Here is a 16,629-nt window from a genome sequence, read left to right as displayed (position 1 = left end):
AATTTAAAATCCATTTGTTTTCTGTTATACTGACACATTTTAAGTACTCAATAGTCACATGTAGCCAATGCTTACTGTGTTGGAAAAGGCAAATATTGTACATCAGATTATTCCCAAAAATTCTATTGGATAGTGCTGGTTCAGTAAAAGAGGGAGAAATTGACAAAATGATTTATCAAATGTAAAACCATAAAAACAACAGGAAGATAAGTCCATGGTGCTATGAGTCTGTCATTGACAGCCTCAAGCATCTAAGCATTTGCCTTCATATAAGTGACCACTCAGATGATAGTCTTGGACTGAGAAGGGGTTCCAAGGGCAAGTTATATTCATCTTGACAGTGAAGTGGGAAAAATGTGGAGGAGTTCTGATACAACATATGAAACTAAAATGTCTTCTTGACTAGATGCAATGGACTGACTGATGGTTTCTGTTTTGTGCTTCTAAGGGATTTTGTTACATTTGTACATTGGGAACTTTCCAGCCTTCCTGCTCTACAGTCTTTGCCACATGGATTCAACATTCCACTTGACCCTTGCACAATGGCAAAGGTTAGGAATACTGACTCACAAGCAGTTGAAAATCCAGGTGTGACTTTACAATCAGTCTTCCGTTCTCATAAACCAGCCTCGGGTCGTATAGTACCTTAGTAAGTGATTCAGTTCAGTTCAGTTCAGTCTCTCAGTCATGTCCAACTCTTTGCAACCCCATGGACTGCAGCATGCCAGGCCTCCCTGCCAATCACCAACTCTTGGAGTTTACTCAAACTCGTGTCCATCGAATCGGTGATGCCATTCAACCATCTCATCCTCTGTCTTCCCATTCTCCTTCTGCCTTCAATCTTTCCCAGCATCAGGGTCTTTTCAAATGAGTCAAGTCTTCACAACAGGTGGCCAAGATATTGGAGTTTCAACTTTAACATCAGTCCTTCCAATGAACACTTAGGACTGATCTCCTTTAGGATGGACTGGTTGGATCTCCTTGCAGTTCAAGGGACCATCAAGAGTCTTCTCCAACACCACAGTTCAAAGGCATCAATTCTTCGGCACTCAGCTTTTTATGGTCCAACTCTCACATCCATTCATGACTACTGGAAAAACCATAGCCTTGACTAGACAGACCTTTGTTGGCAAAGTAATGTCTCTGCTTTTTAATATGCTGTCTAGGTTGTCATAACTTTCCTTCCAAGGAGTAAGCATCTTTTAATTTCATGGCTGCAGTCACCATCTGCAGTGATTTTGGAGCCCCCCCAAAATTAAGCCTTTCACTCTTTCCACTGTTTCCCCATCTATTGGAAGGGAAAACACACACACACACACATATAAGTGGACATAGGCAGTTTGAACTTGTGTTTTTTAAGAGCCAACTATAAAGGAACATATTTTTCTTGATTTGTATAATAAAATTGCATTTCCAGGGGATGCAAAAATGTCTTAAGCCAATATGTTTAGTCCTTGAATAAATCGAGCTGCTATATCTACACCTCTGTGCTTTTCCTAATTCTACTCTCTTAATCCCTTAACAATTTTGGTTTCAGAGCTAATTCTTATTTCTCTGCTTAACATTTCATTTAATGCTGCTTTCTGAAATGGAAATTTATCCTGACATATTCTCCATTTTGCAACAAATATTCCTCTTCAGTTCAGTTCAGTCAGTTCAGTTGCTCAGTCATATCTGACTCTTTGTGACCCCACGGACTACAGCAGGCCAGGCTTCCCTGTCCATTACCAACTCCCAGAGCTTGCTCAAACTCATGTCCATTGAGTCAGTTATGCATTCCAACCATCTCATCCTCTGTCGTCCCCTTCTCCTCCCACCTTCAATTCTTCCCATCATCGGGGTCTTTTCCAATGAGTCAGTTCTTTGCATCAGGTGGCCGAAGTATTGGAGTTCCAGCTTTAGAATATTCAAGATTGATTCCTTTAGGATTGACTGGTTGGATCTCCTTCCAGTCCAAGGGACTCTCAAGAGTCTTCTCTAACACAGTTCAAAAGCATCAATTCTTTGGCACTCAACTTTCTTTATAGTCCAACTCTCACATCCATACATGACTATTGGAAAAATCATAGCTTTGGCTAGACAGGCCTTTGTTGGCTTTGGTACTTTCTTAAAATCCTGTGTATTTGTGTGTCATTGCAATAAACTTCTTTGGGGCAGGATCAATGTCTTATCTGACTCATAAGCCTGGCTCCTGTCACTATGAAGAATATAGAATTGATACTCAAAAAAGCATGTAATGAATGAATCAATAAAGTCTACCTGTATATGAACTGATAAACATTACTTACCAAAAGCAGTAGAGTTAATATGTAGCTTGTTAATATGTAGTTTAATTATTTAATATTATTTTGTTAATTGACAAATGTAAATTTGTTAATTGATAGATGTAAAATCTATCAATTTGTTAATTGACAAATGTAAATTTTGTTAATTGATAGATGTAAAACAGTATCATAAAGCTGCCACATTGCTAGATTAAAAAATGAATAGGTTAACCATCTATGTTTATTAATTTGGTTTGTTCTTGTGTGAACTTTAAGGTATTTCATTATATATTTGAAATGATCACGTTTGTGTGGTATTTAGTATTCTACTCAGTTTTACCCTGTCTGTAATCTTTAATTTAACCATGTGAAAAATTTGAAATACACTGATTCATGTCAATATCTATAGTATTTGATCACGTGGGTGCAATTCTTCTCCCTTCAAATGCTGAATTCCTTTTGTGAATCCAGCACATATGAAATATACACAGAAGTCAGAAACATAGCCACAGAGCCCAAGGAGCTTAGAGGACACAATATAATGTAACCTGTGTAACATTAGGGCATTTATGATCTAAAGTTAGAGAACAAAGGAAGCATAATTTAAGTCGTCTTGTGGGAATCAGGTCAGACTTTTGCAGAGGGATTTTAGCAGATGAAATAGAAATTAATTGCATTTCAAAGACTTGGAATAGTATCTCCAAAGACACCAAATTTTGACAGCATTTTTTCGGGGAGGGGAAAGGGACAAATATCTTGGTAATTTTGGACTGAAGTTGAAAATAGAGACTGGACATTTAGATATAGCTGGGAGAAGACTCTTGAGAGTCCCTTGGACTGCAAGGAGATCCAATCAGTCCATTCTAAAGGAGATCAGTTCTGGGTGTTCTTTGGAAGGAATGATGCTAAAGCTGAAACTCCAGTACTTTGGCTACCTCATGCGAAGAGTTGACTCATTGGAAAAGACTCTGATGCTGGGAGGGATTGGGGGCAAGAGGAGAAGGGGACAACAGAGGATGAGATGTTTGGATGGCATCACTGACTCCATGGACATGAGTTTGAATGAACTCCGGGAGTTGGTGATGGACAGGGAGGCCTGGCATGCTGCCGTTCATGGGGTCGCAAAGAGTCGAATATGACTGAGCGACTGAACTGAACTGAATGCAAATTATTATACATGTATTAAAAATTTTGTTGTATTCTAAAGTTAATGGATAGACACAAAAAAATTTTAAAGCATGAGAGTAATGTTATCAGAGGTAATTCCACATTGTTAAACTTAAATATAAAATGGAGAATGGACTTGAGAATTTTCTGAAAAGCCAAAACTATTTAATCCATGTAAGTAAGTAAAACTAATTCTAGCTTATTTCATGAACTTAAGCGAGACTAAATTTAAGCTATATCTTGTAAATTCCTCTGATAATCATGAAAGAAGGCTTCTAGGTGGTGTGGTAGTAAAGAATCTGCCTGCCAGTACAGGAGATGCAAAAGACTTGGGTTGGATCCCTGGTTTAGGACAATCCCCTGGAGTAGGAAATGGCAACCCACTCCAGTATCCTTGCCTGAGAAATCCATGGGCAGAGGAGCCTGGTGGACTATAGTGCATGGGGTAGCAAAGAGTCAGACATGACTGAGGGACACACAAAACCATGAGAACAGCTTAAGTCATCTTCTTAAAAATGAAATGAGTGCTAATGACTGTTAATGACTGTTCGTGTGCACAGTGAGGCTAAGTCAACTGAAATGTTAGGAGTTCGTAGCAGATAAAGTTTTATTGTAGTATCATGCAAGAAGATAGTTGATTCATGACCTTAAAAGCCCCTAACTCCCCCAAAAGAGCTCAGCAAAGCACTCTTAAAAAGCAGATGGGGGAGATGGGTCACAGGGTATGTGATCAGCTCCTGCACAGTTCTCTGGCTGAAAGTGAAGGAACAGCATGGTGTCACAGAGGTTAATTTAAATCAGTCTTTAGTCTGCAAGAGATCTAGGGCTGTGTGCTCTTGGTAATCAAGTAGTAAACATCTTCCACTTCTAATTTATCTTGATTCATGGACCTAATATTCCAAGTTGCTATGCAATATTGTTCTTTACAGCATGGGACTTTACTTCCATCACCAGTCACATCCACAACTGGGTGGCATTTTTGCTTTGACTCCATCTCTTCATGCGTTCTGGAGAAACACATTATTCTCCAGTAGCATATTGGACACCTACAAACCTCGGAAGTTCATCTTTCAGAGTCCTATCTCTTTGCCTTTTCAAACTGTTCATGGGGTTCTCAAGGAAAAAATAGTGAAATGGCTTGCCATGACCTTCTCCAGTGGACCATGTTTTGTCAGAATTATCCACCATGACCTGTCCATCTTGGGTGGCCCAACATGGCATAGCTCATAGTTTCATTGAGTTAGAAAAGCTGTGGTCCATGGATCAGTTTGATTAGTTTTCTGTAATTGTGGTTTTCATTCTCTATGCCCTCTGATGGATAAGGATAAGAGGCTTATGGAAGCTTCCTGATGGGAGAAACTGACTGAGGGGGAAACTGGGTCTTATTCTGATGGGCAGGGTCATGCTCAGTTCAGTTCAGTTCAGTCTCTCGTCGTGTCCAACTCTCTGCGACCCCATGAATTGCAGCACTCCAGGCCTCCCTGTCAATCACCAACTCCCAGAGTTCACCCAAACGCATGTCCATGGAGTCGGAGATGCCATCCAGCCATCTCATCCTCTGTTGTCCCCTTCTCCTTCTGCCCCGAATCCCTCCCAGAATCAGAGTCTTTTCCAATGAGTCAACTTTTCTCATCAGGTAGCCAAAGTATTGGAGTTTCAGCTTTAGCATCATTCCTTCCAAAGAACACCCAGGACTGATCTCCTTTAGAATGGACTAATTGGATCTCCTTGCAGTCCAAGGGACTCTCAAGAGTCTTCTCCAACACCACAATTCCAAAGCATCAGTTCTTTGGTGCTCAGTTTTCTTCACAGTCCAACTCTCACATCCATGCATGACCACTGGGAAAACCATAGCCTTGACTAGATGAACCTTTGTTGGCAAAGTAATGTCTCTGCTTTTGAATATGCTATCTAGGTTGGTCATAACTTTTCTTCCAAGGAGTAAGCGTCTTTTAATTTCATGGCTGCAATCACCATGTGCAGTGATTTCGGAGCCCCCCAAAAATAAAGTCTGACACTGTTTCCACTGTTTCCCCATTTATTTGCCATGAAGTGATGGGACCAGATGCCATGATCTTAGTTTTCTGAATGTTGAGCTTTAAGCCAATTTTTTCACCCTCCCCTTTCACTATCATCAAGAGGCTATTTAGTTCCTCTTCACTTTCTGTCATAAGGTGGTGTCATCTGCATATCTGAGGTTATTGATATTTCTCCCAGCAATCTTGATTCCAGCTTATGCTTCCTCCAGCTCAGCGTTTCTCATGATGTACTCTGCATATAAGCTAAATAAGCAAGGTGACAATATACAGCCTTGATGAGCTCCTTTTCCTATTTGGAACCAGTCTGTTGTTCCATGTCCAGTTCTAACTGTTGCTTCCTGACCTGCATATAGGTTTCTCAAGAGGCAGGTCAGGTGGTCTGGTATTACCATCTCTTTCCAGAATTTTCCACAGTTTATTGTGATCCACACAGTCAAAGGCTTTGGCATAGTCAATAAAGCAGAAGTAGATGTTTTTATGGAACTCCCTTGCTTTTCCCACGATTCCAGCGGATGGTGAAAATTTGATCTCTGGTTCCTCTGCCTTTTCTAAAACCAGCTTGAACATCAGGAAGTTCACGGTTCACATATTGCTGAAGCCTGGCTTGGAGAATTTTGAGCATTACTTTACTAGCTTGTGAGATGAGTGCAATTGTGCGGTAGTTTGAGCATTCTTTGGCATTGCCTTTCTTTGGGATTGGAATGAAACTGACCTTTTCCAGTCCTGTGGCCACTGCTGAGTTTTCCAAATTTGCTGGCATATCGAGTGCAGCATTTTCACAGCATCATCTTCCAGGATTTGAAAGAGCTCAACTGGAATTCCATTACCTCCACTAGCTTTGTTCATACTGATGCTTTCTAAGGCCCACTTGACTTCACATTCCAGGATGTCTGGCTCTAGGTGAGGGATCACAACATCGTGATTATCTTGGTCATGAAGATCTTTTTTGTACAGGTCTCTTGTGTATTCTTGCCACCTCTTCTTGATATCTTCTGCTTCTGTTAGGTCCATACCATTTCTGTCCTTTATCCAGCCCATCTTTGCATGAAATGTTCCCTTGCTATCTCTAATTTTCTTGAAGATATCTCTAGTCTTTCCCATTCTGTTGTTTTCCTCTATTTCTTTGCATTGATCACTGAAGAAGACTTTCTTATCTTTCCTTGCCATTCTTTGGAACTCTGCATTCAGATGCTTATATCTTTCCTTTTCTCCTTTGATTTTCAGTTCTCCTCTTTTCACAGCTATTTGTAAGGCCTCCTCAGACAGCAATTTTGCTTTTTTTCATTTCTATCCATAGGGGTGGTCTTGATCCCTGTCTCTGGTACAATGTCATGAACCTTGATCCATAGTTCATCAGGCACTCTGTCTAATCAGATCTAGTCCCTTAAATCTATTTCTCATTTCCACTGTATAATCATAAAGAATTTTATTTAGGTCATGTCTGAATTATTTAACTTATATGCAGAGTACATCATGAGAAACGCTGGACTGGAAGAAACACAAGCTGGAATCAAGATTACTGGGAGCAATATCAATAATCTCAGATATGCAGATGACACCACTCTTATGGCAGAAAGTGAAGAGGAACTAAAAAACCTCTTGATGAAAGTGAAAGAGGAGAGTGAAAAAGTTGGCTTAAAGCTCAACATTCAGAAAACGAAGATCATGGCATCTGGTCCCATCACTTCATGGCAAATAGATGGGGAAACAGTGGAAACAGTGTCAGAGTTTATTTTGGGGGGCTCCAAAGTCACTGCAGATGGTGATGCAGCCATGAAATTAAAAGACGCTTACTCCTTGGAAGGAAAATTATGACCAACCTAGATAGCATATTCAAAAGCAGAGACATTACTTTGCCAACAAAAGGTCCCTGTAGTCAAGGCTATGGTTTTTCCTGTGGTCATGTATGGATGTGAGAGTTGGACTGTGAAGAAGGCTGAGCGCCGAAGAATTGATGCTTTTTGAACTGTGGTGTTAGAGAAGACTCTTGAGAGTCCCTTGGACTGCAAGGAGATCCAACCAGTCCATTCTGAAGGAGATCAGCCCTGGGATTTCTTTGGAAGGAATGATGCTAAAGCTGAAACTCCAGTACTTTGGCCACCTCATGCAAAGAGTTGACTCATTGGAAAAGATTCTGATCTGGGAGGGATTGGGGGCAGGAGGAGAAGGGGACAACAGAGGATGAGATGGTTGGATGGCATCACTGACTCCATGGACATGAGTTTGAGTGAATTCCTGGAGTTGGTGATGGACAGGGAGGCCTGCCGTGCTGCAATTCATGGGGTCGCAAAGAGTCGGACATGACTGAGCAACTGAACTGAACTGAACTGAATGGTCTAGTGGTTTTCCCTACTTTCTTCAGTTTAAGTCTGAATTTGGCAATAAGGAGTTGATGATCTGACCCACAGTCAGCTCCCGGTCTTGTTTTTGCTGACTGTATAGAGCTTCCTCCATCTTTGGCTGCAAAGAATATAATCAATCTGATTTTGGTGTTGACCATCTGGTGATGTCCATGTATAGAGTCTTCTCTTGTGTTGTTGAAAGAGGGTGTTTGCTATGACCAGTGAGTTCTCTTGACAAAACTCTATTAGCCTTTGCCCTGCTTCATTCTGTATTCCAAGGCCAAATTTGCCTGCTACTCCAGGTGTTACTTGAGTTCCTACTTTTGCATTGCAGTCCCCTATAATGAAAAGGACATCTTTTTGGGTGCTATAAAAGGTCTTGTAGGTCTTCATAGAACCGTTCAACTTCAGCTTTTTCAGTGTTACTAGTTGGGGCATAGACTTGGATTACTGTGATATTGAATTGTTTGCCTTGGAAACGAACCGAGATCATTCTGTCATTTTTAAAATTGCATCCTAGTACTGCATTTTAGACTCTTATGTTTACCATCATGGCTACTCCATTTCTTCTGAGGGATTCCTGACTGCAGTAGTAGATATAATGGCCATTTGAGTTAAATTCACCCATTCCAGTCCATTTTAGTTCTCTGATTCCATTATATCTACTACTGTGGGCAGGAATCCCTTAGAAGAAATGGAGTAGCCGTAATGGGGTCATGTTCAGTAAATCTTTAATCCAACTTTCTGTTGATGGGCAGGGCTGTGTTCCATCCCTGTTGTTTAACCTGAGGCCAAACTATGGTGAGGTAATTTAGATAATGTTCCTCCTTCAAAAGGTCCTATGCACTGCTGCATTCAGTGCCCCCAACCCCGAAGCCGACCTCTACTAACTATGCTTCCACCAGAGACTCCTGACACTCACGAGTAAGTCTGGATCAGTCTCTTGTGGGGTGACTACTTCTTTCTCCTGGGTCCTGGGGCACACAAAGTTTTGTTTGTGTCTTCTAAGATTCTGTTCCCCCAGTCCTGCATAAATCTGGCAGCTCTATGATGAGGTTAATTGTGACCTCCTCCAAGAAGGCTTATGCCATACACAGGTCTGATGCACCCAGAGCCCCTGCCCCTGCAGCAGGCCACTTCAGGCCCATACCTCAGCAGGAGATACTTAAAGTCAGTCTCTATGGGGTCCAGGTGTGGACAAGATTTTGTTTGAGCCCTCCAAGCATCTCTGGTGGGTATGGGATTTGATTCTAAATATGATTTCACCCGTCCTACCATCTTGCTGGTGCTTCTCCTTTGCCCTTGGATGTGGGGTATCTTTTTTTTGGATCCAATATCCTGTCAATAGTTGCTCAGCAGCGAGTTGTAATTTTGGAGTTCTTGCAGGAGAAGATGAGTGCACATCCTACTACTCTGCCATCTTGTTCCCAACAAACAGGTCAAACAGGAGATGGCAAGAGTGAACATCAACATTTTAGGAAGTCAGTGAAGTAAAATGGCCTGGAGTGGGTGAATTTAACCCAGATGACCATTTTATCCAGTATTGTGGGAAAGAATCCAAAAGAAACAATGGAGTATCCATCATAGTAAACAAAAGAGTCTGAAATACAGTACTTGGATGAAACCTCAAAACAACAGAATGATCTCTGTTTGTTTTCAAGGCAGACCATTCAATATCATAGTAATCCAAGCCTATGCCCCAACCAGTAATGCTAAAGAAGCTGAAGTTGAATGGTTCTATGAAGACCTGTAAGACCTTCTAAAACTAACACCAAAAAAAACATCCTTTACATTATAGGGGACCGGAATGCAAAAGTAGGACATCAAGACATACCTGGAGTAACAGGTAAATTTGGCCTTGGGGTACAAAATGAAGTAGGGAAAAGTCCAGCAGAGCTTTGCCAAGAGAACACACTGGTCATAGCAAATACCCTCTTGCAACAACACAAGAGAAGACTCTACACATGGACATTACCAGATGGTCAATACTGAAATCAGATTGATTATATTCTATGCAGCCAAAGATGGAGCAGCTCTATACAGTCAGCAAAAATAAGACTGGGAGCTGACTGTGGCTCAGATTATGAACTCCTTATTACTAAATTCAGTCTTAAAATCGAAGAAAGTAGGGATAGCCATGAGACCATTCAGGTATGGCCTAAATCAAATCTCTTAGCATTATACAGTGAAAGTGACAAATAGGTTCAAGGGATTAAATTTGATACTCAGAGTTCCTGAAGAACTATGGATGGAGGTTCATGGCATTGTACGGGAGGCTGTGATAAAGACCATCCCCAGGAAAAAGAAATGTAAAAAGGAAACATGGTTGTCTAAGGAGGCCTTAAAAATAGCTGAAAAAAGAAGAGAAGAGAAAGGCAAAGGAGAAAAGGAAAAATATACCCATTTGAATGCAGAGTTCCAAAGAATAGCAGGGAGAGCTAATAAAGCCTTCCTCAGTGATCAGTGCAAAGAAATAAAGGAAAGCAATAGAATGGGAAAGACTAGAGATCCCTTCAAGAAAATTAGAGATACCAAGGGAAAATGTCATGCAAAGATGGGCACAATAAAGGATAGAAATGGCATGGATCTAACAGAAGATATTAAGAAGAGGTGGCAAGAATACACAGAAGAACTACACAAAAAAGATAATCATGACCCAGATAACCAAGAGTGTGTGACCACTCACATAGAGCCAGACATCCTGGAATGTAAAGTCAAGTGGGTCTTAGGAAGCATCACTATGAACAAAGCTAGTGGAGGTGAAGGAATTCCAGTTGAGCTATTTCAAATCCTAAAAGATGATGCTGTGAAAAGGTTGCATTCAATTTGTCAGCAAATTTGGAAAACTCAGCAGTAGCCACAGGACTGGAAATGGTCACTTTTCATTACAATCCCAAAGAAACGCAATGTTAAAGAATGCTCAAACTACCACACAATTGCACTCATCTCACATGCTAACAAGGTAGTGCTCAAAATTCTCCAAGCCAGATCTCAACAGTGCATGAACCGTGAACTTCCAGATGTTCAAGCTGGATTTAGAAAAGGCAAGAGGAACCAGAGGTCAAATTGCCAACATCTTCTGGATCATCAAAAAAGCAAGAGAGTTCCAGAAAAACATTTACTTTTGCTTTATTGACTACACCAAAGCCTTTGACTGTGTGGAACACAACAATCTGTGATCCAAAAAAATTCTTCAAGAGACTGGAATACCAGACAACCTGACCTGCCTCCTGAGAAATCTGTATGCAGTTCAAGAAGTAACAGTTAAAGCTGGACATGGAACAACAGACTGGTTCCAAATTGGGAAAGGAGTACGTCAAGGCTGTGTATTGTCATCCTACTTATTTCACTTATATGAGGAACACATCATGTGAAATGCCCGGTTGGATGAAGCACAAGCTGGAATCAAGATTGCTGGGAAAATATCAATGATCTCAGATACGCAGATGACAACACCTTTATGGCAGAAAGTGAAGAAGAACTAAAGAGCTTCTTGATGAAACTGAAACAGGGGAGTGAAAAATTTGGCTTAAAACTCAACAATTTGGAAAACTAAGATCATGGCATCAAGTCCCATCCCTTCATGGCAAATAGATGGGAAAACAATGGAAGCAACAAAAAGCTTTATTTTGGAGGGATCTAAAATCACTGCAGATGGTGACTGCAGCCATGAAATTAAAAGATTCTTGCTCCTTGGAAGAAAAGCTATGGCCAACATAGATAGCATATTAGAAAGCAGAAACATTACTTTACCAACAAAGATCCATCTAGTCAAAGCTTTGGTTTTTCCAGTAGTCATGTATGTGAAAGGTTGTTGTTGAATCACACAAAGACACCAGGATTCTTGGCCCCCGAAGGAGATGAAATCAATCCGGGGCCAGAGACAAGGCCTGATCGCTCAGAGCTTTTGTGTAATAAAGTTTTATTAAAGTATAAAGGAGATAGAGAAAGCTTCTGAGTAGGCATCAGAAGCGGGCAGAAGAGTACCCCCTCCCCGCCGCTGGTCTTCAGCTGGATGTTATATAGTCAGTGCTGCTAAGTCACTTCAGCCGTGTCCGACTCTGTGCGACCCCATAGACGGCAGCCCAGCAGGCTCCCCCATCCCTGGGATTCTCCAGGCAAGAACACTGGAGTGGGTTGCCATTTCCTTCTCCAATGCATGAAAGTGAAAAGTCAAAGTGAAGCTGCTCAGTCCTGTCTGACTCCTAGCAACCCCATGGACAGCAGCCTACCAGGCTCCTCCATCCGTGGGATTTTCCAGGCAAGAGTACCTTCTAGCAGTCTGTTAATGAAAGAAAGGAATGTCTTAAAATTCAGAATGGCACCAGGCCCCTCGCCCATAAGATGCATTTTAGGATAATCTTGGCACCAAATGGTTTATCCTGGGCCATAAAATGATTAACTTGAATCTTAAAGAAGGGCAGACCACCATACAAATAGTTTCATTTACATAGGTTAGGGGAACAATATCTGAGTATAACATACTGGTTCGTCAAGTAGGTTCCAAGTCAAGAGGCAGAACCGACTTGAAGACAGAGTTTGGGATAAATGTATAGTACATTAGCATAGCTTAAGACAAACATTTCCATAAGAAAAAGGCATTGGTTATCTTTAGGTTTGAGAATAGTTAACTTCAGGCTAAACCAGGTGTCATTATGGCAACACAATATTTTAAGAGAAACCTCCTTTTAAATTTGTATAGAGATGGAAAAAATATCACTAGTTTGTTTCCTCCTGCCGCTTAAGAGAGATAAAAATGTCTGACACTTGCAGGCTATTTCCTCCTGTTTGGAGACCCCTGGCCTACCTGCCTGTTACCCTCTCATATGGATGTGAAGAGTTGGACTATAAAGAAAGCTGAGCACTGAATAATTGATGCTTTTGAGCTGCGGTGCTGGAGAAGACTCTTGAGAGTCCCTTGGACTGCAAGGAGATCCAACCAGTCCATCCTAAAGGAAATCAGTCCTGAATATTCATTGGAAGGATTGATGATGAAGCTTAAACTCTAATACTTTGGCCACGTGATGCAAAGAACTGACCTCATTGGAAAAGACCCTGATGCTGGGGAAAATTGAAGGCAGGAGGAGAAGGGGGCAACAGAGGATGATATGGTTGGATGGCATCATCGACTCAATGGACATGAGTTTGAGTAAGCTCCAGGAGTTGGTGATGGACAAGAAAGCCTGGCCTGCTGTAGTCTATGCGGTCACAAAGAGTCAGACACGAACTGAACTGCGACTGAACTGCCTGAACTGAACTAACATCTTCCATTTGGGATGTAGTGGGTGTTCACATGTGAAAAGCAACTCAGGAAATCTGCATCAAATACTATTATCTACATAGTCCAAAGAGGAGCTCAGGCAGAGCTCAGGAGCTCTGGGGTAAGGGCTGTTCCAGGAGCATCCCACAGGATCCTGCTCAGACACTTGAGATGTTCCTTGTGACCAATCCCCTGCCATACGGCTTTCCAGGTGGCTCAGTGGAAAAGAATTTCCCTGTCAATGCAAGAGACACGGGTTCAATCCCTTGTTTGGCAAGATCCCTTGGAGGAGGAAATGGCAACCCACTCCAGTATTCTTGTGCAGGAAATACCGTGGACAGAGGTGTCTGCTGGGCTACAGACCACGGGGTCACAAAGAGTCACACACACGGCTGACATGCTTGTAGACTAGGACTGCCATTTAGAAACCGAGTGGTAATAACTAATCATTGGAACGATTGCATAGCTTCCTCATTTCCATTTCACCAGCAATCCTATAAATTCATGACCATATCAGTCTTTGCATTTAAAAGTTCCCACCTTGTGAACCATTCTCATATACAAAACAAACTCTCATAAGTACAGTTCACTGATTTTTAGGGGTTTAATTTCGCTATTTCTGGATTTTTGACAACATAGAGAGGTAAAACTGTTTTTTTTTTTTTAATACCTATTTTATGAAGCAGTCATTATTTAAAGGAAATGTTTTACCACACTGTTGGTAGGGCCTATATGGGGTTTCCATTGTTAAGATGGCTCGTTATGTTGACCTCGTAAACAAAGGATAAAATCACAGTGATCCTTGAGAGTAACCAAATTGCCCATATGACATTCTGTTTTCTCCCTGGTGCCTGCTGCTGCTGCTGCGTCACTTCAGTCGTGTCCGACTCTGTGCGACCCCATAGACGGCAGCCCAGCTGGGTCCCCTGTCCCTGGGATTCTCCAGGCAAGAACACTGGAGTGGGTTGCCATTTCCTTCTCCAATGCATGAAAGTGAAAAGTGAAAGTCAAGTCGCTTAGTCATGTCCGACTATTTGCGACCCCATGGACTGCAGCCTACCAGGCTCCTCCATCTGTGGGATTTTCCAGGCAAGAGTACTGGAGTGGGGTGCCATCGCCTACCTACTCAAAACTAGGAGACCACAAGATTCTAGATCTCCAGCTATGTGACCACAGGACTCAACTACAGGCTAAAAATTAACCATCCTTTCAGAGAATTTTTCATTGGTGAAGTATAAGAAAGACTCTGTCAGAAAGAGAGGATACTGGTTCTCCTTAAGAGCCAGTTACCCTCTCATTTTCCTCTAATAAATTTCCCTGTTCTTTCTGGACTGCCTGGCTTGCTCTCTTGGAAGATCCACCAAAACTGGGTGCGTTCCTCTCATGAGCCCACCTCTCAATGTCCACTTCCCTTGGACATTGCTGAGAAACTGAGAGGAGCTCCAGGATGGGACTCTCCACTTGCCTTGCTGGACTGACATCCACACACCGGCCCAGATTTCATCCATTGGCTACAAGGGTGAGTGAAATCCCATCCTCTCAGATCCTCTCTTTCTTGCCTTGTTTCCAACTCCTAGCACTGGGTCGAAGGATCCCCACAGCCCTCAGGCCCTAGGCCTTGTACCTCGGCTGACTTTGAAATAGGGGATGCCTATTTCAAAGCAGACTATTTTTACTCTCTGAGAAAGTCCTGAGAATGAGAATGTATGTTCTCTTAGACCGTTCTCCTCAATTTCTGTCACCCTTGTCTAACTGACCTATTTGTCCCCAATGGGAAATTCTCAGTCCCAGCCCTCAAAATCTACTCCTCTAGGATGCCATCTCTGAAGCCTAAAAGCCTTAGGCTTCCAAGGGGAGATAAGACCAAAAAGACTTATTTACTCTTCTAACACTATCTGGCCTGCAATAAAGACTTGATAGAAGATCCCAATGGCCAGAAAATGGAACTCTCGATTATGATACCTTATGGGACCTCCATAACTTCTGCCACCACAATGGCAAGTGGTTAGAAACCCCTCATGTCCAAGCTTTCTTCACTCTTCACTCTCGACCCTCTCTCTGGGAATCTTGTTCTACTTCTCAAATACTCTTAGCCCACTCTGGGCCACATCCTTCAAATACAGTGTCTCCTGATCCCTGTTCAGAGTTTTCTTCTTCCTTCAACCCTTCCAAACACAGCCCACCCCTTATCACTCCCAATCCCCTTGCAAACTCTCCAGATCCAGTTCCACAACCTCCACCTTATGCCCCCTCCTCCCTCCCTCCTTCTCAAGCCCAGGCCACTGCTCCCAGCCTTTCTCCTCTGCCTGTGTAGGAGGCAAGTTCTGAGACTTCAGCCCCACCCTCTACCCAGAGGGTCCCAAGGCTTTACCCTGACCTCCCTAAATCCGCTCACCATACCAGTCCCAAACAACTTTAAAACAGAAAATTTTCACTGCAGGACCCCGCTCCTTTCCCTGCTCCACTCCTCCCTTTACTGGAAGTAGCTGGAGCAGAAGGCATTGTTTGGGTTCAAGTCCCATTCTCCCTCACCGATCTATCTCAAATTGAAAAGCATCTTGGCTCCTTCTCCTCAGACCCAGATAATTATCTAAAAGCATTCAAATATCTCACCCAGTCTTATGACTTAACCTGGCATGATATTTATATCATACTTTCCTCCACTCTTCTTCCAGAAGAGAAGAACGATTGTGGCAAGCCTCTCAGGCGCATGCTGATGAGATACACAGAACAGACAACACTAAACCTGTGGAGGCCACAGCTGTCTCCTGAGAAGATCGCAACTGGGATTATCAGATAGGGAGACCTGGATGAGCAGCCTGTAATCATATGGTTGTGTGCCTCATTGTGGACCTTCAAAAGGCCATCAACTCTGATAAGCTCCAGGAAATAACTCAAAGACTAGATGAAAACCTGGCATAATTTCTAGCTAGGTTACTTAAGAGGGCCCTATAAAATATACAACATTAGACCCCACTTTCGCAGAGGGCCCTTAATCAGTCAGTTCAGTTGCTCAGTCATGTCCGACTCTTTGCAACCCCATGGTCTGCAGCACACCAGACCTTCCTGTCCATCACCAACTCCCAGAGATTACTCAAACTCATGTCCATTGAGTCAGTGATATCATCCAACCATCTCATACTCTGTCATCCCCTTCTCCTCCCACCTTCAATCTTACCCAGCATCAGGGTCTTTTCAAATGAGTCAGTTCTTTGCATCAGGTGGCCAAAGTATTGGAGTTTCAGCTTCAGCATCAGTCCTTCCAGTGAATATTCAGGACTGATTTCCTTTAGGATGGACTGGTTGGATCTCATTGCAGTCCAAGGGACTCTCAAGAGTCTTCTCCAACAAAACAGTTCAAAAGCATCAATTCTTTGGTGCTCAGTTTTCTTTATAATCCAATTCTCACATCCATACATGACTATTGGAAAAACCATAGCTTTGACTAGATGGACCTTTGTTGACAAAGTAATGTCTCTGCTTTTTAATAGGCTGTCTAGGTTGGTTATAACTTTTCTTTCAAGGAGCAAGCATCTTTTAATTTCATGACTGCAGTC

Source organism: Bos taurus, chromosome 29 (genome assembly GCF_002263795.3).
Source record: "Bos taurus isolate L1 Dominette 01449 registration number 42190680 breed Hereford chromosome 29, ARS-UCD2.0, whole genome shotgun sequence".
Classification (NCBI taxonomy): Eukaryota; Metazoa; Chordata; class Mammalia; order Artiodactyla; family Bovidae; genus Bos; species Bos taurus.
The sequence above is the reverse complement of the archived record's forward strand: the minus strand, read 5'-3'. Positions refer to the sequence as shown.